Genomic DNA, 26102 nt, shown 5'->3' with positions numbered 1-26102 from the left:
TGTATCCTGTTTCATATTGAGACATCTGTATCCTATCTGAAAAAAAATCACTAAAGTTACCATTCACTATACTTTCTTTTCTTTGGACAGTTCTCTTATTTTATAAGAGGAAGTTGGTACATTAACTCTTCAAACCAACATCTTTTCCCTGGAAGTTGGATTTAATTTACTTAAAGGCCCAAGGGCAGAATAATCAACAGAAGGTTCAATTGAAAAAGTTGTTGAGAACATGAGTCAGACAGTATTTCTATACAGGTCTACTTAATCATCTGTCTTGACTGAGTGGACCAATTAGTTGATTGAAGAATTAATCAAGTCCCTGAATTAAATTATTTTAGCATATGGATGGACCAGGCAATTAACTCAAATGAGAGAACTAAGGGTCGGGAAAGAGGAAACTATGGCCAATTGAAAAAGGAAGGTTTCAGTCAAAGGAGACAGCTACCATCCTTAGTCCTCCTGTGAAACCTGGAGACTAGCTTTGTCATAAATTTAGATTTATCAAAAGTCAGAAATCTGAGACTTCCCTGGTGGTTCAGTGGTTTAGAATCTGCCTTCCAATGAAGGGAACTTGGGTTCAATCCCTGGTCAGGGAACTAAGATCCCACATGTCGCAGGGCAGCTAAGCCCCCGTGCTGCAACTACTGAGCCCACGAGCCACAACTGGAGAGCTGGTGTGCCACAATTACAGAACCCACGTGTTCTGGAGCCTGCACACCACAACTAGAGAGAAGCCCTCGCACCGCAACTAAGACCCGATGCAGACAAAAATAAATAAATATTTTTTTAAAAAGTCAGAAATCAGATTTTTAAGTCAGATTTTTAAGCAAGATACCCCAAATTTTAAGTTGTCAATAAATTTATAATTTCTAAAATCATGACACTGTTCAGTGAATAAATGACTTACAAGTTAGAGATGCCTACCCAGTCACCTGTTTCTGAACTCTCCTTTAGAATCAGATGGATAAGGGGCAACCATAAGTGTTTCTGCCAATGCACAATGTGAACACACATATTTTCAACAATGCCTACCTCCACAGACACACAGAAAATGTCATCATAAATAACATGTTTCATATGAAGAGTAATAAGATATACATATATACTTACATACCTATGTGTGTATATGAATGGGTGTATGTAATCCTTCCCTAGTTGTAGCCTGAATTGGGAGTGAACAATGGCGCTCCCAATAAAGCAAACCTGGCTCTTACTGTACAATCAACAAACCCTCTGAAACCTCTTCAGTGTTTGAGAGGATTCACAGAGTGTGTCATATTCCCAAAATCTCTGATTACAATCTTTTTCTTTTTTGACACAAGGGTTTATTTTTTTGTTTTGTTTTGGGGGGTTTTCTGTTTGTTGTTGTTGTTGTTGTTGTTGTTTTGTTTTGTTTTGAAGTACAGTTGATTTACAATGTTTTGTTAATTACTGCTGTACAGAAAAGTGATTCAGTTATACATATAGATACATTCATTTTTTTATATTCTTTCCCGTTATAGTTTATCATAGGGTATTGAATATAGTTCCCTGTGCTATGCAGTAGGACCTTGTTCTGTATCCATTCTATATATAAAAGCTTACATCTGCTAATCCCAACCTCCCACTCCATCCCTCCCCCAACCCCCTCCCCCTTGGCAACCACCAGTCTGTTCTCTATGTCTGTGGTTCTGCGTCTGCTTCACAGATAGGTTCATTTGTGTCATATTTTAGATTCCACGTATAACTGATATCATATGGTGTTTGTCCTCCTCTGTCTGACTTATTTCACTTAGTATGATAATCTCTAGTTGAATCCATGTTGCTGCAAATGGCAAAATTTCATTCTTTTTTATGGCTGAGTAGTCTTCCATTGTATGTATGTACCACATCTGATCACAATCTTTTAATACCTAGTTGTGTCTGTTGTCTCTTCCTCTTTTATCCTTTTCCTTATCAGATGGCTATTGGGTGATCCTTCTCATGCTCCCACAGCAGCCCAGGACTTCACTCCATTCATTCTGACTCAATAAACAGAGATGAGACAGGAGGATTCTGCATTTGTAATAAACAACCTGCAGGATTCTAAAATAAATGGGCCTTTGACATTCTGACAAATACCAACATCTATTCCTTCCATGTCTAACCTCTGTCTCGTTTCCTTGGTTCTTACTTACCTCACCCAGAACTCTACATGCTCCTTCAACCTGAGGACTGCCTTTTCCTCAATTCAGAAAAACTCGCATCCGCGAGTCTGTGTCTCCTACATGCCTTTCCTTCTGCGGAACTCGAGGCCTGCTCTGACCCTCAGCTCTAAGGCTGGGCCCCACCTGCAGCAGGATCTTCCTGATCCAAACTGTCTGCCTGAAGTGCTTCTTTCCCCTGTTCATGTTGTATTCTCCCTACAGTCAGGGACACCTCTGATTGGACTTCTGAGATAAACCGTCTCCCTAAACCTCTTCCCTCCACATCCTTCTGGGGCCTAGCCCAACCTCTGCCCTGTCCATTTGCGTCTGTCTAATCTCTAGGGCCAATCATTCCCAACCTGGCCCTTTAATAATGATAACAACAACAAAAATCTCCCATCCAACCCTTCTAAGCTCTACAGCCAAACAATGCAGCTGCCTTAGGGACCAGGAGAATTAATAATCGGAGAAAGACTCTGAAAAGTGTAAGTCATGAGGTCATGGTTAACCATCATACACATTAAAAAACGGCTTGCTCTCAATTTCATTCCTTCTACAAATATGGATTGGATTTTTTTTCTATAAATGAGGCATTACACTAGGCACAAGGAGAGAGCAATGATCAAAATAGACAAAGTTCCCTAGCTTCAACAAGTTTTCATTCTAATGAGGGAGACAGGTAATAAACAAGGAAATGAGCAAGTACTTAGTATGATGGTGCTATGAAAAAAAAGGGGGATTTCGGGAGTGGCAAGGGTAGGGGTAGGAATAAAGGGAAGGGTTGAATTTCACATAGGATGGTCAGAGAAGACTCAGCGGTGAGATTAAGTGTGAGTAAAGACATGAGGGAAGTGGGGGATTAAGTCACATAGGTCCTGGAGGGAAGAGTTTTCCAGGCAGAAGAGCGAGCAAGTGCAAAGGGCTTGAGGAAAGCATGTGTCTGGTGACTGCCTGAGGAACAGCAAAGGATGCCGAAGTGACTGGAGTAGAGCGAGTGATAGGACAGGGTCAGAGAGAGGGCAGGGGTCCAAAACACACAGGACCCCACTGGCCACTATAAGGACTTCGGAGATTATTCTGAGTGGAATATGGAATCATTGGAAGGTTTTTAGCCAGAGGGTGACATAACCTGACATATCTGAGCAAAATTACTCTGGTGGAAGTGTACAAGACAGACTCAGTTCAACAGAGATGGAAGCAGGAAGACCCATTGGGGAGGAGGTGGCAAAAGTCCAGGAGGCAGATGATGGTGGCTTGACCCAGAGTAGTGGCAGTGCTGGCAGAGAAGTGGTAAAACCCTGAATGTATTTTCAAGGTAGAGTCACCTAGATTCGCCAAGGGATTAAATGCGGTGTGTGAGAGAAAGAGAAAAGTCAGGATGGCTCCTGATTTTGGTTTAGGCAACTGACAGGCTAGAATTGCCATTTATGGAGTCGAGAAGACTACAGGAGAAGCAGAATTGAGTGGAAAAAAGAAGAATTCAGTTCAGACATGTTACATTTGGAATAACCATTAAATGCAGAGATAAACACATTCAGGCCCAATCGCACTTAGATCCTGGATATCAGAGGGTTTCAGGCTGAATATATAAATAAATCGGGTGCTATCATCATATCAATCAGATTAAAAGCTAGAAGAATTAGTGAGATTACCTGACGTTGATTGAAAAGAAAAGCAGTTCAAAGAATGAGCTTAGTGGTTATTCAACATTGAGAAGACAAGGAAATGGAAGGGGAGGGAAGAAGGAGGACCAGCAAAAGAGAGAGAGAGAGAAGAAGCAAGCAGTGAGAGAGAAGGAAAACTAAGAGAGAGTTGGTGGTGAGGAGCTGAACAGAGGACGTGCTGCAAGGATAGAATCAACCAGATCACATGGGGTTGAAAAGTTAAGAAAGATGAGGACCAATAATCAGCCCTTGGATTTGTCAGTATTACAGTCACTAGGGATTTTGATGACGGCTTTTTGAAAAAGGTGATGAAGACTAAAATCTGTTTGGCTTTAGTTCAAAAGAGAATAGAATATTTAGGCAATGCTTTGAGGACTGATTTCAACTTTGTTGTCAGTACAGCTTTGTTACCACACAACCTCCTTGAAACATTCTGCCTTTACGAAGTGTTCCAAAGTTCTGTCTGAGAAAGAGTGCCCTTAGTATTTATATATTTTTTAAATATATGTATATATATATATAAATCTCCAACTTTGCTTTTGTGGAACGTAACTGGGTGAAACACAGAGCTTCAGGATAATGACAGCTATTAGTGCCATGAATATTGTGTATCGTCTAAGGACTTGAATTAAATTTAGTCCCTCCTGTGACTGCATTAACTTCAAAGAGAGAGGGCAGTCTATAACTACCACCTACTTTAATGAAATTAACTCTGATTGTTTTGCTAAAAGTAGCAGGAAATTTCTCCATAATCCAAATGTATCGTAGGTAACAGTAGGAGAAAATTGCTACATGATATTCTCTTTGGTAACTTGAAGCCAATGAAAGCTTATTATCCTTATAATGTGTATAGATCTAGTAGTATATGAAGCAATGATACATTGACATATAGCTATTTTCCCCTTTAAAAATCGCCAAATGTCAAACTTCACTTATCTACTCTTAAAAGTGCCACAGAAAGTAAAATAGGGATACCCTGAGACGTAAAATTTATTCTTTCATTAAGAACATGAAAGAAGTCATTACCGCTTCCTATTAAATAACCATCTTCTTTGGGGCTTACAGAAAAGAACAGTGGGCTTCTTATGGCTCCCTGAGAGTCTGTGTCTCTTCGAAGAGTCATTAGTTTGGTGGAGAAAAGCATCCATGAAACCCCTAAGAAGAGAGAGTATTACACAAATAGATGATTTCTCTCATGAACGCCTTTCTCTTTCCTGTGATGTTTCCATAGCAGCTAATTTGAGGATAGGGACTTCCCTGGAGGTCCACTGGTTAAGACTCTACGCTTCCACTGCCAGGGGCACAGCTTTGATCCTTGGTGGGGAGCTAAGATCCCATATGAGGTATGGCCAAAAAAAAAAATAATAATAATTTGAGGATAAACCATTTAATCATAAGAATAATTAAGGCCCATCCCATATTGTCCTCTCCGACCCCCAGAAGAAGAGATACAGAAGGAAATGTTTTTGAAGGGACTTCAGGTATATCTGCTAAATATAAAATCTTCCTAAAGGTGGGAGAATACTAATTATACAACAGGTACTGCTCTAATGACTCTGTGTTTACAATTTATTTATATGTCTCCCCTAAATCTTAACAGTTAAAGGTAACAGACCCTATTCTAAAACTGAGAAAGCTGAGACTCGGTAGGTTTCAATGATCACCCAGCAACATGCAGTTACTAAGCCCCAAGCGTGGTGTTCTTAATCTATAAATAAGGAACATTTGTGTGACTACATCAGTGAGTGTGGGGAAGGATTTTTTTAATTAAGCTAAGCATAGCACCATGGAAATTGATATTGGCGTGGATCAGAGAAAATGCATTTGCTCTCATTGAGAAGGCATCATTTGCTTTAGGTAAAAAGACATTATGAAAATCCTAAATCATTCTACTCTGCTGAACCATGACCATATTTCCTTCCTCTCAATTTAAGCAAATAAATGTCTAGGATTAGGAACTGAGGAAGAGATCGCCAAAACCTGTGTATGCAGCGAGATAGCTTTACCAAGACAGCCATGCCTGTTCCCATGAAGAAACCCCAGGAGGAAAGGCCAGCCCTGTCCTCCCCCAGGAAGCTGATTCTTGAGCTTGAGCATCCACGTAGGTGCTGCCCATCCCTGCACCTGACTCACTACGCTGCCTCCTTCCACCTGCCACGCCTTCCACTCTGCCCCCTGGAACGCCACCGGAGCGCTTGGTCTCTGCTCCGATCCTCAACTGAAACCTGGCTCTCCCCCAATCAGGCGGCTTCTCCTACAGCTCTCAAAAGCAGAGGACCTTTAGTCTGTGCCCTGCATGCACCTCCAGGAGAGGGACTAGTATCCTCTTCCCTCCCAATCACTGCTGTACACCTCTGCTCACCATCTTGTTGACAATTCTGTCCCTCTGAGACTCATTCATTCATTCATTCATTCAAGCCTGAACTCATTCGACAAATCCTTCAGAGCTCCAGTTGTAATGCCAACATGTTTTTAAGCTCTGGGGATACAAAGACATCATGTGACTTAATCTCCCACTATCCCTCCTAGCTGCAGTCATTACAAACTTCTGGTTCACTGTGTATCATTCAGAAAAGATTTTGACATCTGTCTTACAGTCCTACTCTCCACCTCATACTTGCTTACACGACAAGTTTTCTTTCCTCTAAGTGAAAAAAAAGAAAAAAAAGAAAAAAAAGAAGGCAGGTGACCTGGTCTAAATTCCTTTTCAGTTGGACTTCTGGGTAAATAAACTAATTATATTTTGCTTTGTAGAATGAATCCTTAGATATACAGTGGCCTTAGCAGAATGACTGAAGATCACTTATCTAAAAACAATGCACCTGTGGAGCATGGCTGTCTGGGAAATGTCAGGTAACTTGTATAACTATCAGTGTTATAAAATAATCAGTATTATTAAGTGCTTTCTGCTAAGCAATGTAATAACCCCCAAAGCTCACCAGGTACCCTCACCTATGACTCTTAACCAGAGCACACATGACCAGTGAAGGAAGAATGAGCCAGTGTAACTGTGCAGGATGTGTCAGAGCTCTTTCATTTGTTTTAGTCCCTTGATTACCTATATTCTTGAATTATTTGCAAAGCTGGACAGTGGGTATGATATCATATATGTCCAAATCTGATTTGACAGTCCAATCCGGGTATTAGCTAAGGCTTCAATAGGAGGAAGCTTTGTCCTCATCCCCCCATCCCCCCCAGGCACATTTGGCAATATCTGGAGATGTTTTTTGGTTATCACAGCTGAGAAGGGAATGTTACTGGCTTCTAGGGGATAGAACCAGGGATTCTGCCCTACAGACTACAATGCATAGGACAATCCCCTACAACAAAGCATGAGCCGGTCCAAAGGTCAATAGTGTTGAGGTTGAGAAACTCTGTTCTATTCAATCCCATCTAAATTCTAGGCTCCTTGCCATTAGCAGCAAATTCACATCTCTGTGCCTGATATGAGTTTCAGACACATATAACAAAATGTACCTCTCTCTTTTTTTTTTTTTGCGGTACGCAGGCCTCTCACTGTTGTGGCCTCTCCTGTTCTGGAGCACAGGCTCCGGATGCGAAAGCCCAGCGGCCATGGCTCACAGGCCCAGCCGCTCCGCGGCATGTGGGATCTTCCCAGACCGGGGCTCGAACCCGTGTCCCCTGCATCGGCAGGCGGACTCTCAACCACTGCGCCACCAGGGAAGCCCAAAGTGTACCTCTCTTACTTGAATGCTCCAAAGGCACTTCAAACTCAGACTCTCCTAAAACAAACTTGGCCTTCCCTCCAGACCTGGTTCTATCACTTGGCATTTTACCTTAGCAAATGGCACTCATCCAGAAACTCAGTAGACATCCGCAATACCTCCTTCTCCTCCAACCTGTGCCATCTACCACCACAAGCTCATCATTTTATTTCCTGACTGTGTCTTTGGTTCATCTACGTCTTCTCATCTCCACTAATAACAACTTCCCTCCCCCAAGCTGCCATCTGTCTCTCCCTTGGAATGGTGTCATCCCCTTGGCCAATTAGCAATGGATGAATTTCTTTCCAAATTATTGAGCATTTTCTTTATGAAATACAGATATAAACATAACAAGCCCCTGCTTCAAAACAAAGAACATTTCCCATTGTTCTTAAAGACTTCATCCTTAACATGAATTATAAGTAAAAGGTCCATAAAATGTACTGTCAAAAGTAGGACATTTTAAGGAGAAAGAGAGAGAATGAAGGTGAGTGTGTGTTTGGGGAGAGGGGATATTAAAAATTATTCCAAAGCTTTGCATGTGTTTTTCACTCTGCATAGAAAGTTCCCACCCCCAATCTTTCCAAAGTAATAAATCCCTCTCATTCTTCAGTTATCAACTGAAATGCTTCCTTCTGAAACATTTGTCCTGACTCTTCAAAACCCACAAAGTTCCCTTTTATACACTCTCACATCACCATGTATACTTCCTTCAAAGCACAAATGCAGTCCTAATGATGGGTTTTGTTTTGTCATTTGGATTTTTTGTCTGTTAGCAAATACTTGGACTATTAGGTCCAGGAGGTATATCCTTTGTCTCACAGATACTTGGTGTTGAAATACTGGATTAATTCATTAATTATCTTAGCCAAAGCACATAATGAGTAAAAAGAAATCCAGGTCAAACATTCCAGGAGATGTGTACTTAAAGACTACAATATATTGCTGCTGCTTACATTTACACAGATGTAAAAACAAACTCTTCAATTAAATTTGTATCATCCTTCAAGCACATATATCTGGGAGGTAGCAGTCTTACAGGGCCCAACTTTTGTGCACATTTCAAGAAATGACATAATGAAAGAAAAAAGCGTGCTGCAATTATGTAATACAAGCACCTATTCTTAAGAGAAGCCTTGAAGCCAATAGGTAGTTTAGATTTTTTTTTTCTCCTGAGCTGTTTAAGATTCCTAACTAATTACAAAGAGAAGAGAAGAAGCACCCCTTCACACAAAGCATCTTCTAATGAAAACAAGGTCATGATGGAATCCAACAGAATTTTGACTTGTCATCAAATCACTGAGGAATCTGGTATATAACTTACAAACACATAAGCTTTCATATTAATGAAGTCATTTGAAATTTGTTTTAAAAAGTTTCTGAATTTCTGTGGGCCAATTAACTCAACTAGGACTGGGTTCTTCCTTTAATATCTGTTTAAATGCCACACATCCATTTGTCTTCTGAAATATTGCAATTATTTCAACATTCATGATGACAAGAATGGAGAAAGAGCTTCCACGGGTTAATTTCTCCCTTGTCTTTAATAATGAGAAGCAGATTGTTGGTTAAGTAAGATAATTAAAGCTTTTATTAGGGCAGGCTAATAAAAGGCAGGTTTGTTCTTCCTCCAAGACATAAGAATTCGATTCAATTAAAAATGAAAAAAATACCACTCTCACAGTGCCTCCTTCTAGCTTCTCCTTGTATTGCTGATGTTTGGAAACACCAAGGAGAAATATTTGCTGTTTCTAAAATTACGTGAGAATTTCTTGATTTTTTTTTTTTAATGTAGAAAACTCTGTTCAATTTTATCTTCACTAAGGAGGTCTATTTCCAAGGAGAAAATGTGTTAGTCTGCACTTATGTCTAAATAATTGTGTTCCAGTCACTACACTTCAGTAGGTGGCCCACTTAGTATCAGCAGTGCATTTTACAGCTGTCCAAAACTTTGAGGTAGTGAGTTGAAATATAAAGGAGATAGCAGTGAAACAGACATTGACAGGGCACACTGAGTGCCTCCCCATTCCGCCCTGCCCATTCAACTAGCATTTATTTCTTAGAAGAATTTTTGTTCATCTTACAAAAATGCCAAAAGCATGCCTTTTAATTTAGAGTCATTTAATTTAATTTCTAACTTTTTAACACAAATGGCTTTAAGAAGAAAAAGGAACAAGGTAATTATATTTAATTTCATGGTTTTAGATTCCTAAAACCCATCATATCCTCTTGTGTAATTGATGACTTCCATTAAGGGGGAAAGAAAAAAAATTGTGAAACCGTTACCCTTCTCTTCGAACAAAAACGGAAAGAATTCATGTTGCCATCCCGTTTAATATTTACTAGGAAAGAGCTCTGTGGTGACTTTGTGCTGCCTAGAAATGTAGAAATCATTCAAAATAGAAGCAGGTCGTAATTCTATTGGAAGAATGCATCATAATTTCTCCCTTAATATCAGTTCAAGTTGAAAAAAATCTGAGAAAGCGGAATAGTCCATTTTGGGATGACTCTTTTCATCTCATGGAATATGACACTAGATTCTGAAAGTAGATTAATAATCCACCGATTGAAACCTTAAAAGATCATCTAATAACCTTTGTTCCTACTATTCCATTCCCATAGGAAAGCGTAAGTAAACTTTAAGGGTAAATACAGCTTTCAAAGGAAACTTATTTTTTAGTAGTAAGCAGGCAGGACCCCCCTCAGCCTACACTTGCATCTAAGAACTCTCTTTTTCACCCTTGGAAATCTTCCTGATCATTTATTCGAGGCTTTAACTAAATTTCGCACCCCCTAGGAAGATTTCACCTTCTCCCATCATTCCAGTTGGAATAATCACCACTCTACAAATTCCCATAATTTTATACCTCACTCTGGGTATTTATCACACATTTTCATAAAATTATAAATATTTATGTACCCACATCTTGGTAAAGGGTAAATGTAACACTTTGTCCTATTCTATGGATAAATTTGATCTTGAGCGAACTTTCTAGGTATGTTCCTTGGAAACCTGATGAAGATAGAATGTCAGATTTGTCACCATTTAATATTAGTTATGGCATTAAAAAGAACAAAATAATGGCATTTCCAGTGAGATGGACAGCCCTAGAGATTGTCATACTGAGTGAAGTAAGTCAGACAGAGAAAGGCAAATATCATATGATATCGCTTATATGCGGAATCTAAAAAAGTGGTACAAATGAACTTACTTACCAAACAGAAACAGACTCACAGATTTCGAAAACAACCTTATGGTTACCAGGGGGGAAAAGGTGGGGAGGGATAATTGGGAGACTGGGATCAACATATACACACTACTATATACAAAATAGACAACCAACAAGGACCTACTGTATAGCACAGGGAACTCTACTCAGTACTCTGTAACAACCTATGTGGGAAAAGAATCTACAAATGAGTGGATATATGTATATGTATAACTGATTCACTTTGCTGTACACCTGAAACTAACACAACATTGTAAATCAACCATACGATAAAATTTTTTTTAAATATCAGTTATAACAGAAATGACCCCTTATCGATAAAATATTTTATTACTTAGATGATTTTAAATAAACTATAAATACCTAGTGGGAAGCCATGGCTTTGGACTTTCTTGACTGCCATGATCTAACTGGACATATCCTTTGCACAGTGACAAACCTAAGACATTTGACAACCACAGTGTATTATTTTTCAAACAATCCCCTCTTCAAAATGAGATTTTCATTAGTAATCATGAAATAATAAGCAATAATATTTTTATTTGTTCCTCAGTTTGAAAAGAATAGATTTAAAATACTAAATTTTAGTGTAAAGTATACTACTCAAAATAGTAAAATATTTCACATGTGAACTAAAATTTATACTTGCCAAATAAGAATGTTATCCCTTACAGGTCACATCTGTTTCATTCTTTTAGATTTTAAACACAAATTAAAAACTTGAAGTTATCATGTAAAATAACAGAATGAAAGCAATTCAAGTTCTGCTTTTTCATTTTTACAATCTCTATGTTATCATTGTTTATTTTCAACCTATTGTTTAAGGGCAGGAATATGCATTATCCCAGGATTTGGAATTTCAGCTGTACCTGAAGGAAGCTTGAATGGTCTCAAATCACTGGGAACTTACTCTTGAAATAAACACATGGAATCAAAACCACAAGTGTACGAGGCTGACTGTATAACTAGGAGCTTCTCAAATTTATTTCCATGTAGAACATAAAGTTTACTAAAGCATAAGTAATAAAAACATGTTCATTTGAAGCCGATATATATACTTGACAAAATCCCACTTCTACCCAAGATGGAGTAACAAGTATTGCATCTAAAACAGTTTATAAAACTACAGCAGAAAAAATATATGAAGCAAAGGTTTTCAAGCCACTGGACATCAAGCAATAAAAGATACTGGTATCCAGAGATGAGAAATAAGGAATATTTGCCCTAAAATTGCCCCAGCTTACTACTGGTAGAGAAAGTTTTCACTCTGCCATGTATATTAGAAACTATAACACAAAAACTAAAACAAAACAATTTTTAAGGGAGGACAGGCATACCTTGAAGATACTGCAGGTTCGGTTCCAGACCACCACAATAAAATGAATATCACAGTAAAGTGAGTCACACAAATATTTTGGTTTCCCAGTGCATATAAAAGTTATGTTTACAGTATATTGCAGTCTATTAAGCGTACAGTAGCACTATGTCTTAAAATGTGCATATGTTAATTAAAATACATTTTATTGCTAAAAAATGCTAACCATCATCTGAGCCTTCAGTGAGTCATAATCCTTTTGCTGGTGGAGGGTCTTGCCTCAGTGTTGATGGCTGCTGACTGACCAGGGTGCTGGTTGCTCTCAAGGTTGGGGTGGGTGTGGCAATTTCTTAACATACGGCAACAGCGAAGTTTGCCACATCAATTGACCCTCCCTTTCACGAAAGATTTCTCTGTAGCACAAAGTGCTGTTTGATAGCATTTTACCCACTGTAGAACTTCTTTCAAATTGGAGTTGATCCTCTCACATCCTGCCCCTGCTTTATCAACTAAATTTATATAATATTCTAAACCCTTTTTTGTTGTTTCAACAATCTTCACAGCATCTTCACCAGGAGTAGATTTCATCTCAAGAAAACACTTTTTTTGCTCATCCATTAGAAGCAACTCCTCATCCATTCAAGTTTTATCATGAGATTACAGCAATTAAATCACATCTTCAGGCTCCACTTCTAATTCTAGTTTTCTTGTTATTTCCACCATATCTGCAGTTACTTCCTCCAATGAAGAGTCATCCAAGAGGGTCGGAATCAATTTCTTCCAGACTTCAGGTAATGTAGATATTTTAACCTCTTCTCATGAATCATGAATGTTCTTAATGGCACCTAGAATGGTGAACCTTTTCCAGAACAATTTCAATTTACTTTGTGCAGATGCATCAGAGGAATCACTCTCTATGGCAGCTATCGCCTTACAAAATGTATTTCTTAAGTAATAAGACTTGAAAGTCAAAATTACTCCTTGATCCATGGACTTTAGAATGGAAGTTGTGTTAACAGTCATGACAACAACATGAATCTCATCGTACATCTCCATCAGAGCTCTTGGATGACCAGGTGCACTGTTGATGAGCAGTAGTATTTCGAAAGGAAGCTTCTTTTCTGAGCAGTAGGTCACAACAGTGGGCTTAAAGTATTCAGTTAACCGTGTTGTAAACAGATGTGCTGTCATCCAAGCTTTGTTGTTCCATATACAGAGCACAGGCAGAGCAGATTTAGCATCATTCTTAAGGGCCTTAGGATTTTCAGAATGGTAAATGAGCACTGGCTTCTTCCTCAAGGCACCAGCTGCATTAGCCCCTAACAAGAGAGTCAGTCTGTCCTTTGAAGCTTTGAGGTCAGGCACTGACTTTCTCTATCTATGAAATTCCTAGATGGCATCTTCTTCCAGTAGAAGGCTGTTTAATCTACAATGAAAATCTATTGTTTAGAATCATTCACCTTCATGAATTATCTTACCTAGATCTTCTAGATAACTTGCTACAGTTTTTACATCAGCACTTTCTGCCTCACCTTGCACTTTTATGTTATGGAGAAGGCTTCCTTCCTTAAACCTCATGAACCAACTTCTGCTAGCATCAAAGTTTTCTTCTGCAGCTTCCTCATCTCTCTCAAACTTCATAGAATTGAAGAGAGTTAGGGCCTTCCTCTGGCTTTAAGGGAATGTTATGGTTCTGGTTTGATCTTCCATCCTGACCACTAAAACTTTCATCATATCAGCAATAAGGCTGTTTGCTTTCTTAATATTTGTGTGTTCACTGGAGCAGCACTTTAAATTTTCTTCAAGAACTTTCTGCATTCACAACTTGGCTAACTGTTTGGTGCAAGAGGCCAAGTTTTCAGCCTATCTTGGCTTTTGACATGCCTTCCTCACCAAGGGTAATAATTTTTAGCTTTTGATTTAAAGTGAGAGACGTGATTCTTCCTTTCACTTGAACACTTAGAGGCCACTGTAGGGTTATTAACTGGCAAATTTCAATATTGTTATGTCTTGGGGACTAGGGTGGTCCTTGGGGAGGGAGAGAGATGCGGGAACAGCAAGTAGATGGAGCAGTCACGCACACACATTTATTAAGTTCACTGTCTTAGATGGGCACAGTCTGCGGCACCCCAAAACGATGACAATAGTAACATCAGAGATCACTGATCAAAGATCACCATCACAAATAAAAGAACAAGGAAGAAGTCTGAAATATTGTGAAAATTACCAAAATGTGACACAGGGACATGAAGCGAACAAATGCTGTTGGGAAAATGGTGCCAACAGACTTGTTCAATGCAGGGTTGCCGTAAAGCAAAGCACAATAAAACAAGGTATGCCTGTATAATTGATATGGTAAGAGGAGAAAAAATAAAATCACATAAAATGCTCAATTAAGCCTAAGCAAGAAGAAGATAAGATAATTAAAATTAAGCAATGAAGTCAAAAACAATAGAGAAAATCAACAAAATCAAAAGCTGGTTCTTTAAGAACAATAAAATTGAGTAGCCTGTAGCCAGGCTAACCAAGAAATAGAGAAAACACCAAGAAGAAACCAAGAATAAAGAGAGATATACATATGAAAAATTAAAGAAAGGTCATCACTATTTATTCCATGAACATTAAAAAGATAATGAAGGGGCTTCCCTGGTGGTGCAGTGGTTGAGGGTCCGCCTGCCGGCGCAGGGGATGCAAGTTCATGCCCCGGTCTGGGAGGATCCCACATGCCGTGGAGCGGCTGGGCCCGTGGGCCATGGCCACTGGGCCTGCACGTCCGGAGCTTGTGCTCCACGGCAGGAGAGGCCATGGCAGTGAGGGGCTCACATACCACAAAAAAAAAAAAAAAAAAAGATACTGAAGGCATGCTATGAACAATGCTATTGCCACAAATTTGATAACTTAAAGGTACCAATTCCTTAAAAGACACACAACCAAAATACAAGGAGAAATAATCTGAATAGGCCTATATCTATTAAAGAAATTAAGTCCAAAATTAGTAACTTTCATAAAAAGACAGAAAAGGCATCTATATTTTTAAAAGAAGTAAAAACTATCCTTATTTTCAGAGAACATGATCTTATACATAGAAGAACATAAGGAACTCACTAAAAAGCAAGGTTGCAGGATATAACATTAATATACATAAATCAATTGTATTTCTATACACTAGCTATGAACAATCCAAAAATGAAATTTAAAAAGCAATCCTATTTATAACAGCATCAAAAAATATGTAGGAATAAATTTAACATAAGATGTATAAGACTTGTACACCAAAAATCACAAAACATCTTTGAAAAAAGTAAAGAGCCTATGAGAGGTGCTTAGGTCATGAGGATGGAGCCGTCATGAATGGGATTAGTGCCCTTATAAAAGAGACCCCAGACCCCTTTCCCCTCCTGCCTGTATACCACCACTACAACCACACATTTTAACCCAGGAAATTTGAAAATTCTCTCATATTGAAAAAAAATACAGGGGTGGGGGTGGGGTGTGATGAATTGGGTGATTGGGATTGACATGTATACACTGATGTGTATAAAATTGATGACTAATAAGAACCTGCTGTATAAAAAAATAAATATAATAAAATTCAAAATGAAAAAAAATAGAAAACCTGAATCACCTTAAAATCCTTAAAGAAATTAAACTCATAGTATAAAAAAATACCCATAAAATATTCTTATCCAGGTTTTACAGATGAGTTCTACCAAAAATAAGGAACAGATAAGTTTAATCTTACATAAACTCCTCTCTAGAAGGAATTTTTTCATTTATCAACTCATTTAATAAGTCTAGTATAACTTTGATACTCAAACCAGGCAAAGATAGCAAAAGTAAAATTACAATCCCATCTCATTCATTAACACATTATTTTGTGTCCAAAATAGAGATGCAGGATGGATGGACCCCTACTCAAAATCTCTTTCTAATGTAAAAACTGATGACAACCACACACACCAAGAGGGTATGAAAACGTTAATTATTCACACAGTGAGGCTTTTAGGAGAGGGCAAGGCAGGCTTCCCCAACTGGTCCAAAAACGGCTTGAGAGAACAAGAAAAGGAGGCTGGCTTGCAGTTTTCACTGTGGATAGGGAGTGGGCTGGAGTGGGGGTTTCCACACACAGGCAAAAGCTTGCGCAGTTTAATACCCCAGCTGCTCCAGAGGAAGAAGCACCCAGGTTTTTTTTATCAGTTTGCCCAGATGCAGAACAGAGGAGAAGATGGAGAGATGACTTAAACATCGCCATGAGTCAAACACCAAACATCAAAAGATGGAGTCAGATTCTCTGTTACAATTCGCTCCTGACTGACTGACATCGGAAACATGCCATCATCAGTCTTCACTGCTGAACCAAATTTTGGTGAGGGTCCATGCTGTTTCTGTAGGGGGTCTTCAAAGCACACATATGAAAAGCCTAAGCTAAATTTTAGCAGCAAGTTTTATAAAAAGACAATTTATCATGACCAAACTGGACTTATTCCAGGAATTCAAAGTTAGTCCGACATCAGACAAATTTATTAACATAATTTACTGTGTTAACCAATAAAAGAAGAAAACCAAATGATTATTTAAGTAGCTACTGAAAGAGCCTTTGTTAAAATTCAACACTTGTTCAAGCTATAATCTCCTACTGATTTATAAATAGAAGGAAATTTTCTTAGTATGTTAAATAATAAGCAGAAAAAAAATCCTTACAAATACCTACTTAATGGAAAAATATTCCAAGCATCTCCTTTAAAATCAGGAACAAAATAAGAGTGCATCCTATTACCACTTCTATTAAACACTGCACTGGAATTTTTATCTCACACAGAGAGTAAGAAAGATAAATAAAAGACAGAGGAATTGAAAAGAAAAGCTGATGGTGTTCACAGATAATACTCTTGTCTATTAAAGAAAAAAAGAAACTGCAGGCATATTATGAAAATTAATTAGTGAGCTCAGCAAGGTGAATAAATATAAAATCAATAATCAGTATTATTCTAGACATCAGTAACAAACAAAAAGAATATGATAATAAACATAATTGTTTATAGTAGCTCAAAAATATAAGTAACATAAAAATAAATCTGTCTAATATACAAAATCTTTAAGGAGAAAATTATAAAGCTGATGAAAAGACATTACAGAAGACAAATAACTGAAGAGACATATGTCGATAAAGAGGAAGACAACATTGTAAAGTTGAGGAATGTCTCCAGCTGTATCACAAGATCTAAATTAATTCCTATCAAACTCCAATAGGACTTTTAATAAAACTTGAAAAGCTCATTCTAAACTTTACTTGTAAGTGCAAAGACTTGAAATAGTCAAGAAATCACTGAAGAAAGAAAAAGAGAGTTCAGTCACCTACCATGCATCAAGGCCTGTTACAAAGCTATGGTAATTAAGGCAGTGGGGTATTGGAATAGAGAGAGACATAGCAGGTCAATGGGAAAAAATTCCTCAAAACCCCAAAACAAACTCACACGTTTGTATGAACTGGAAAAGGACCCTGTGGGACCCTCCTGCGTACAAATCCTTTCTGTGTCCCCCATTTCTTGTTTGTAGAAAATAGGCTTCATGCAGCCTCCACAACCTTCCCTGAGTTCCAAAGGGCAGATTCAAACAGTTGCTGATCAGGGAAGGGAGGGGATGGAGATACAAGGGAGGAGCAGTCAAGAAACAATAGTGCAGCCTTGGGGCAGGGTGATGTCCCCCCTCAAGGGATACACATAACAATGTCTTTAAACCCTATATAGAATTAAAACCCAGCAAATGGAAGATGTCAGCATTCTTCTATGAGAAAGACCACCTGAGGCCAGACTAAAGGAACTGGAGAAGCTCATCAAGAAGATTACCTGAAACCAGATTAAAGGACTGCAGGCCCTGAACACACCCTAATCTCATCAGCAAACCCACCCCTGAACCATTGCCATAAAACTTCTCACCAAACTCCCCTTGGTTGGGACACATGGATTTCGAGGGCAGGAGCCTGCTGTGTCCCCCTTTGCCTGGCAAAGCAATAAAGTTATTCTTTTCTACTTCACCCGAAACTCTATCTCTGAGGTTCAATTCAGTGCTGGTGCACAGATACTGAGCTTTTGACATCAAGTGAAGTGTTTATTAAACAAGGACTAAGCTTAAAAATCTTTACACCCCATACCCATCAGTCACTGGAGGAGGACCCTGAAAATAGAGCATGAACTTGGATGAGGCAGGTCTCTACAGCTGAGTCCATCTCTCCAAGAGTCTGAGAGCTGAGGGCAGCCTTGCAGCAACACTCCTAGCAACTAGGAGAGGAAGTCCACTCCCAAGGATGGGGCAAGGGTATATAATGAAGGGTCTACCATAGAAGTGGGCATAGCTGTTAGATATAAGGAAATTAATTACTGATATCCACTGTGGTTTGGGGATTGGAATTATTTTCAGATTTCAATTCCTTCATCAACGCCACTCACTATCTGACATTCCTGCAGCAAAAGCTGGGCCAGATCTGGGATACATATCAATTGCTGTATCTGCTTCCTTCTGTCCTAGCCTTACTCCAGAGTTGTCATACTTGGATCGGGTCTATTTGCAGCTTGTTCAAAGTTGAAAATTTTTTTAAAATTTTATTTATTTTTGGCTGCGTTGGGTATTCATTGCAGCACGTGGGCTTTCTCTAGTTGCAGCAAGCGGGGGCTACTCTTCATTATGGTGCACGGGCTTCTCATTGCGGTGGCTTCTCTTGTTGCGGAGCATGGGCTCTAGGCGCATGAGCTTCTGTAGTTGTGGTGCGCAGGCTCAGTAATTGTGGTGCACGGGCTTAGTTGCCCTGCAGCATGTGGGATCTTCCTGGACCAGGGCTCGAACCCGTGTTCCCTGCCTTGGCAGGTGGATTCTTAACCACTGCACCACTAGGGAAGTCCCAAAAGTTGAAATATAGAACTTGACATGTGAAAACCTTGAATTTGAATTTTGGCAGGCTTTAACATCAATTTCAATAACGAGTGTTACTTCTGGTCACACCCACAAAGCCCTCTCCACCACCACCCAACCACCACCCCTCAAATTAACTCCGAGCTGCCCTCTACAGCCATGGTTTATCTTGCCTCTTCCTTTATTCTCCCATTTTCTGCAGGGTGGTGAGTAAGATAAGAAAATTTACTGAACTCAATGGTGGTTAAACAAAGATTTGTTTTTCTAAGGATGAATTTAGTTTTCTGGGAGGCTTTTAAAATTAGATCTATTCTTATCTAAAAAAGATGGCATTGTGGGCGAAAAATGTCGTATCAGTATCAGTAAACAAAGGATGTTGTGGCCATCAAGCCACCAATGACTGTAGCCGCCCCTGACAGTGCACCCTGAGGGGATTCACGGTGGAGAAAAACAGGATACTGGCCCTCGATAGTTAAGGTGCACATCAAAGGGAATGAGCCTAGACTCCTGCATCCTCATACACAGAAGAGCACTAAATTCATCAACTTGAGATGCCTGTTTTTCTTTAATTAACAGTAAACATTTGATATGCCAACTACCTGTTTTTTGTTGAAAAACTTCTATGTATCCTGGCTCGCCCCTTATCTCTTCGGAGCAGACCTTTATAGCGATCTGAGAGGCTGGCTCCCAGGCTTAAATCCTCAGAAAGTCTGCCAATTTAAGCATAATTTAGCTTTTAGGTTGTGCAATGTTTTTCAGTCCACAGTGATCTAAACAGTTATTTACAAAAGGCACTTTAATCCTGAGAAGGTATATTAAATTACAAACAAGAAGCTTGGGTCTGAGAAGAATTTGGATTTTTAATACTCCTTCCACATGAATTCAAGAATCAGGCTAGGAGGGGTGGGAATGAGAATAAGTGACTCTCTCAAGACATTTCACAATAAGCCTGTGACAATTCCAAAAATAAGAGACTAGAGTTTCTTACTTCCAAGCCAAGAAGACAAATATGTTAGCATTCATTTCAAAATCCCTAGGTCTCAACTACTATAAGGTCTCAGTTAGTTTGTATTTGCATAAGGCAGTCATGCCTGAACTCAAGCCAATTTAGTGGTTCCTAGAAAAATGGCAAAGATTGAAAAGGGAAAAGAAAAAGATGAAAAGGTTTCATTCTACTTTAATCGGAAACTATTTTTATGATTAGAACACAAATTACTTGTTGATCCTTCCGCCCAAGCATCTAGAGAGGCACATAAGTTCTTCAATTAGTAAAATCAATCAACAGGATGACTTTCGGTCACTGTTGAGCAGACTTGCTCTCAGCCGAGGACACGGAGGGGAAATGTGCTACATTCCATTAACGGATCAGGGAGCCACCTCATTCTTCACAAGGAGGATTAATTCAGTGAAACAAAGACGTGGGAGGTGTTGGTTTTGCTTGCTCCCCTATACACCGTCTCAACGCTACTCCCCTAGAGGAAAAGTGATGAACGCTGAGAGATCTGAATCAACCACCAAATTGTGCTCTGTCCTTTTAGCCATTGTTAGCATCAATCCCATTCGAATACGCTGGCATTGTTTTAAATAGAATACAAAGGAATTAAACAGTGCTAATTGACTTGCTTCCAGATTTTAAAGGTTTGAGTGGCACCTGCTTTCTGATCTGGCTAAATATAAAAAGATGACACTTTAAGAAAATTGTTTTGTATCCCATTCAGTCCCTTGAACCAACATCTGTTAACACAAATTCTGATTGTGATGTTTATATTTCTCCATTCTTCCTCCCTTTTCTTCTCATCTCTTAAACTATTGACTTGTTCCGAGATCTTCCCATGACTAAAGCCATCCTCAAAGACTATTACACTGTACCCACACAGGAATCCCATAGCCCTTGGGATTTACGTTTATGTCACCTGAAGCATCTCCTTTTTCCTGACCCGCGATGGGGACTTCTAAGTCAAAGTTTCTACATCTTCCGTGTTGCCTAGTACAACTGAAGCCAAATCCGGCCTCTGCACTCCAACACCGAATTAAATCTCAGAGACAGAGTTTTGGGTGAATCATTGGGTTGGCCCAAAAGTTTGTTCGGGTTTTTCCATAACATCTTATGGAAAAACCTGAACAAAGTTTTGGGCCAACCCAATAGAAAAGAATATCTTTATTGCTTTGCCAGCAAAGAGGGCCACACGGGGCTAATGCCTTCAAAACTGTGTGTCCCAACCTGAAGGGGGTAGTGAGGAGTTTTATAGCAATGGTTCAAAGGGGTGGGTGTGATCAGCTTGAGGACATTCTTCTGATTGGTTGGTAGTGAGGTAACCAGGAGTCAGCATCATCAACCTTCTGGTTCCAACCTGTCTGAGGTCTATATGCCTGTGGGAATCATACAGTTAACTTCTCCCACCTGGTGGGGGTTTCAGTATCTGCAAAACAGCTCAAAGATATTGGGACGTGTATCCCTTGAGGGGGAACCAGGACCTGCCCCGAGGCTGCACTGTTGTGTCTTGACTGCTCCTCCTTTGTCTCTGCATCCCCTCCCCTCCCTGATTAACAACTGTTTGAACCTGCCTGTTGGAACTCAGGGAAAGTCATGGAGGCTGAATGAAGCCTATTTCCTGTAATCAAGATATGGGGGACACAAAAAGGCTTTTGTGCCCAGGAGCCCCACAGAGTCCTGCTTGGTTTCACAATTTTGTGTTCATCAGGCACTCAATGTTTGTATTTAAGAGAATAAAATTTTTGTTTTCTCTGTTCAATTGCAAATTAGTAAATTAAAAACTGAACCATAAGATCAAATTACTTAACAACTATTCTTCCTAGGAGACTTTATGCTCATGCACACAAGAGTGAAGAGGACTGAACCCTTTCTTCATTTTTGAAATTCTGGACACAAGTCAAAGAGCCCTGATGGATAAATAAGCCAGAATGAAAGGGACATAGTTTCATAGTTTAGGTGTTCCCAGGAGAAGACCCTGAGACAAGAATTTGAGCGGAAATAATTCACTTGGGAGGTGATAGTGGGAAATACCAGTAGGGAAGTGGGAAAGGAAGGGAGGGAAAGGAAGGGAGCCAATAAAGTGTCCATTATTAAGTAGGTTATCAAGGCAGTACCTGGAACTTAACCACTGGGCAGCTCCAGGAGCCAATGCATAGCATGTGCAGTAGTTACCGTGCCTACAGAGCGAGGGAGCAGGGGTACTTATACTCTGACTCCTACTGACCTTGGGTAAGAGCCACTGGGAATGGGAGGACGTGTAGATTTCACACACTTCCATCTTGCCTTGGGCATGGAGAAAGCAGAATCTGGTGACAGAGAAAGCCCTTAGGAAAAACAAAAATCTAAAACACACACACACAAATGCTGGTCTTTAGAAGTCAGGCCTGAATGCAGATAAGGAATGTCAGGGAGGCATCAAGAGTCTGCTCGATACAGAAGCCAATCTACATAATTTGGACCCTAAAATTAGCCTGACCATCTCGATTGCTTGGTTCTCTGTCCACTGCTGTATTGCTGGGGAGAGAAAGACCTGAACCTTACGTTTCACCTAGGAAAACATAATGCAAACTTAAGGTATGAAACAGGATGGTAGAAACCATAAAACAAGATGAAATGAGTTTCCCAAATATGACAGAAAGAATGTCAGGAGGCAGAATAAAAGTAAATCTTTTGAGCAAATTCATGAACTCCTCTAAGATAAAGTACAAGAAATGCTTTTATTTTCCTTTCTAAATCAAATCAAAGTTAGGTTTGAGGCCGTACTCAAAAAGTGAGTGTGAAGTTCAAAGTCAGTCAATTTTCATAGCTTGCTGTCTCACCTTGGGTTGTACCAAGACCTTTGGACTCATACAACACAAGAAAATTATGGGAGCGCCTGATGAGGCCCTCATCTTGTCTTACGGAAAACTGGTCATTGCCCCAGTCATGCTGGTCCATTTACAGACGCCAGCCTGAAGTCAACTATTCCTCAGTGTCACACTTTGCCACAGGCAGCATTACTACAGGCCCCAAGTCCTCAGCAAAGCGGTTAGAACACAGCCATCCACGGAGTCACCACCGTAAAAGGTCTAGGGTACTTAGTCCTGTGGACTTAAAAAAATGCTCACAACCTAAAAGTTGAGAGTTATGTTTTATTCAGCGGAAATTTTTAGGACTTCAAATAACCCTGAGAGAACTGCTCCAAGGAGATGAGGGGGAGAGCCAGGGAATATAGAAGTTTTGCAACAAAGGGCAGGGGGTTGGGAACATCCGATTATTGTAAATTAAAGAAAACCAGATATCTCAAGTTAAGGAATTTAGTGCTTTTCTATGTATGGGAAGATGCAAGAGTCTGGGCTCACTGAATCATTCCTTTGATGTGCACCTCAGCTCTCTGGCATCAGCATCCTGTGTTTTCACATCCTGAGTTTCCTCAAGGCTCGCCCTAGGGAGTGGCTGCAGTCTGATGGCTGCTATATGGCAGGTATTCTTTCCTTCCTGAGTTTCCTCAGGGCTCAGGTTGGAGGGCTGCAATTGCTGATGACCGTGACATCCTTTGTTTACTGATATGGCAGGAAATATTCCATTTCTCAGTACTAAGAGATCACAGTTCTCTACCACCTTTGGAAATCCCCATTCTCTCAGTCCCCTGGAATCTCACTCTTTTGCTCTGTGGTCAGACCAGGCCTTATTCCCCTCAAAGCACCAACCATACCCGCAACTTCTTCACATGATCCATCCTCTATGGGGTCAGACCAATTGTTCTCAAACCTCAAAGAGTCATGTGAAAACACAGGTTATTCAAGTGTTTGGGAGTAGGCGCTCCAGAGAGCACACAGCAAGAACAGTTTGCAAAAACATTATTTGGGGATGTCTCCAAAGTGTGGCAACTTCTTTTTTCCCCAGAAATACTAAAAACTACTAACTACCTTTGTATCAAGTAAGCCCAGAAATCAAGAAGACGATACCTTGGCTGCCTTTCCTGTGAGGGAGAGGAGTAAAAGTTCAAAAAGCACATGAAAAGATGCTCAACATCACTACTATTAGAGAAAACTACAATGAGGTATCACCTCACACTGGTCAGAATGACCATCATCAAAAAGTCTACAAATGATAAATGCTGGAGAGGGTGTGGAGAAAAGGGAACCCTCTTGCACTGTTGGTGGGAATGTAAATTGGTGCAGCCACTATGGAGAAGAGTATGGAGGTTCCTTAAAAAACTAAATATAGAGCTACCATGTGATCCAGCGATCCCACTGCTGGGCATACATCTGGAGAAAACCATACTTTGAAAAGATACAGGCACCCCAGTGTTCACTGCAGCACTATTTACAATAGCGAAGACATGGAAGCAACCTAAATGTCCATCAACAGATGAATGGATAAAGATGTGGTACATATATATAATGGAATATTACTCAGCCATAAGAAAGAATGAAAAAATGCCATTTGCAGCAACATGGATGGACCTAGAGATTATCATACTAAGTGAAGTAAGTCAGACAGAGAACGACAAGTATCATATGATGTCATTTATATACAGAATCTAAAAAATGATACAAATGAACTTATTTATAAAATAGAAACAGACTCACAGACTTAGAAAACAAATTTATGGTTACCAAAGGGGAAAGGTGGTGGTGGGGGGATAAATAGGGAGGGTGGGATTAACATATACACACTACTATATATAAGACAGATAACCAACAAGAACCTGCGGTACAGCACAGGGAACTCTACTCAATACTCTGTAATAACCTATAGGGGAAAAGAATCTGAAAAGAATAGATATATGTATATGTATAAATAAATCACTTTGCTGTACACCTGAAACTAACATAACATTGTAAATCAACTATACTCCAATATAAAATAAAAATTTAAAAGAACAAGTTCATTAGAAAACAAGGCACCAGGACTTCCCTGGTGGTCCAGTGGTTAACAATCTGCCTTCCAATGCAGGGGATGTGGGTTCTATCCCTGGTAGGGGAACTAAGATCCCACATGCCATGAGGCAACTAAGCCCATGTGCTGCAACTACTGAGCACACGAACCACAACTAGAGAGAAGTCCCTGTGTGCCGCAGTGAAAGATTCCACGTGGCTCAACTAAGACCTGATGCAGCCAAAAATAAAAATAAATAAATAAATATTTTTAAAAAAAACAAGGCACCAATTTGTTTCTCAAGAACTCACTCTGTTACACATTTCCTGTCGTTTTGCCAACCACAGCTGGAAGGGGAAGGCGGAAAAGCTTACAAGAATTGTCAATTTTGCTCAGCTGATTTTCTTTTCACAGGTAACACCAGCTTAATTTACACAAATTTGCTAACTTTGCAAAATTTAGAGGAGACCATATTTGCTTTCACAGAACCTGAAATCTAAACATTTAATTTTCAGGCAACATTTAACTACCAGTGCACATGTGGGAGAATATTAGTGAAGATAATAATAAAAATAACTGGTGAGTAATGCAGAGTTCATTGTATTTTATTTAGAATGAGCTTCATGCACGTTTTCTAGCAGATTTATGTTCCTAACCTGTGAAATTCCAGCAAGTATTAAATCTGATTTACATTCCACAGTGTGCCTCCCCTGGATGATTATGGAAATTGTGCCTCGAGGGGACTGAGGCGTGGAGACGGTGAGCAAACAGTTGACAGTCCTGCCCATGAAAAATCTGGCAGGGGCTGGTGCACAGCTGGCACCTGGAATCGTGTCTGAACGAATGAGCCGGCACAAGAAGTCACAAAGGAGCTCTTGAAATCCTCCTCGTGGATTATCTAGGACAGCACTTTTCAAACTTGCACTGCCTCGGAACCACCCAGAGGACTTGTTAGGATACAGATGCTGGGGCCCAGCCCCTAGAGTTTCTGAGTCAGCAACGCTGGAGTGACCCAGGAATTTGCATTTCTAGTAAGGCCCCAGAGGATACCTTGCTGCTGGTCCAGTGACCACACTTTGTGAATCATTTGTGTATACATCCCCCTCATTCTTCTTCATTTCTACAACTAAATCCTGAGGAAGCCGCTGAGAAGCTGGCCATCCTAGTACACGTCTCATAGGACCACACTCAGTTTTGAACTGGAGTCAGCTGGACAGGCTGGTGCCAGACCTTGCTTCCC

Source organism: Grampus griseus (assembly GCF_964374135.1).
Source record: "Grampus griseus genome assembly, chromosome: 5".
NCBI lineage: Eukaryota > Metazoa > Chordata > Mammalia > Artiodactyla > Delphinidae > Grampus > Grampus griseus.
This window is presented reverse-complemented; position numbering follows the sequence as displayed.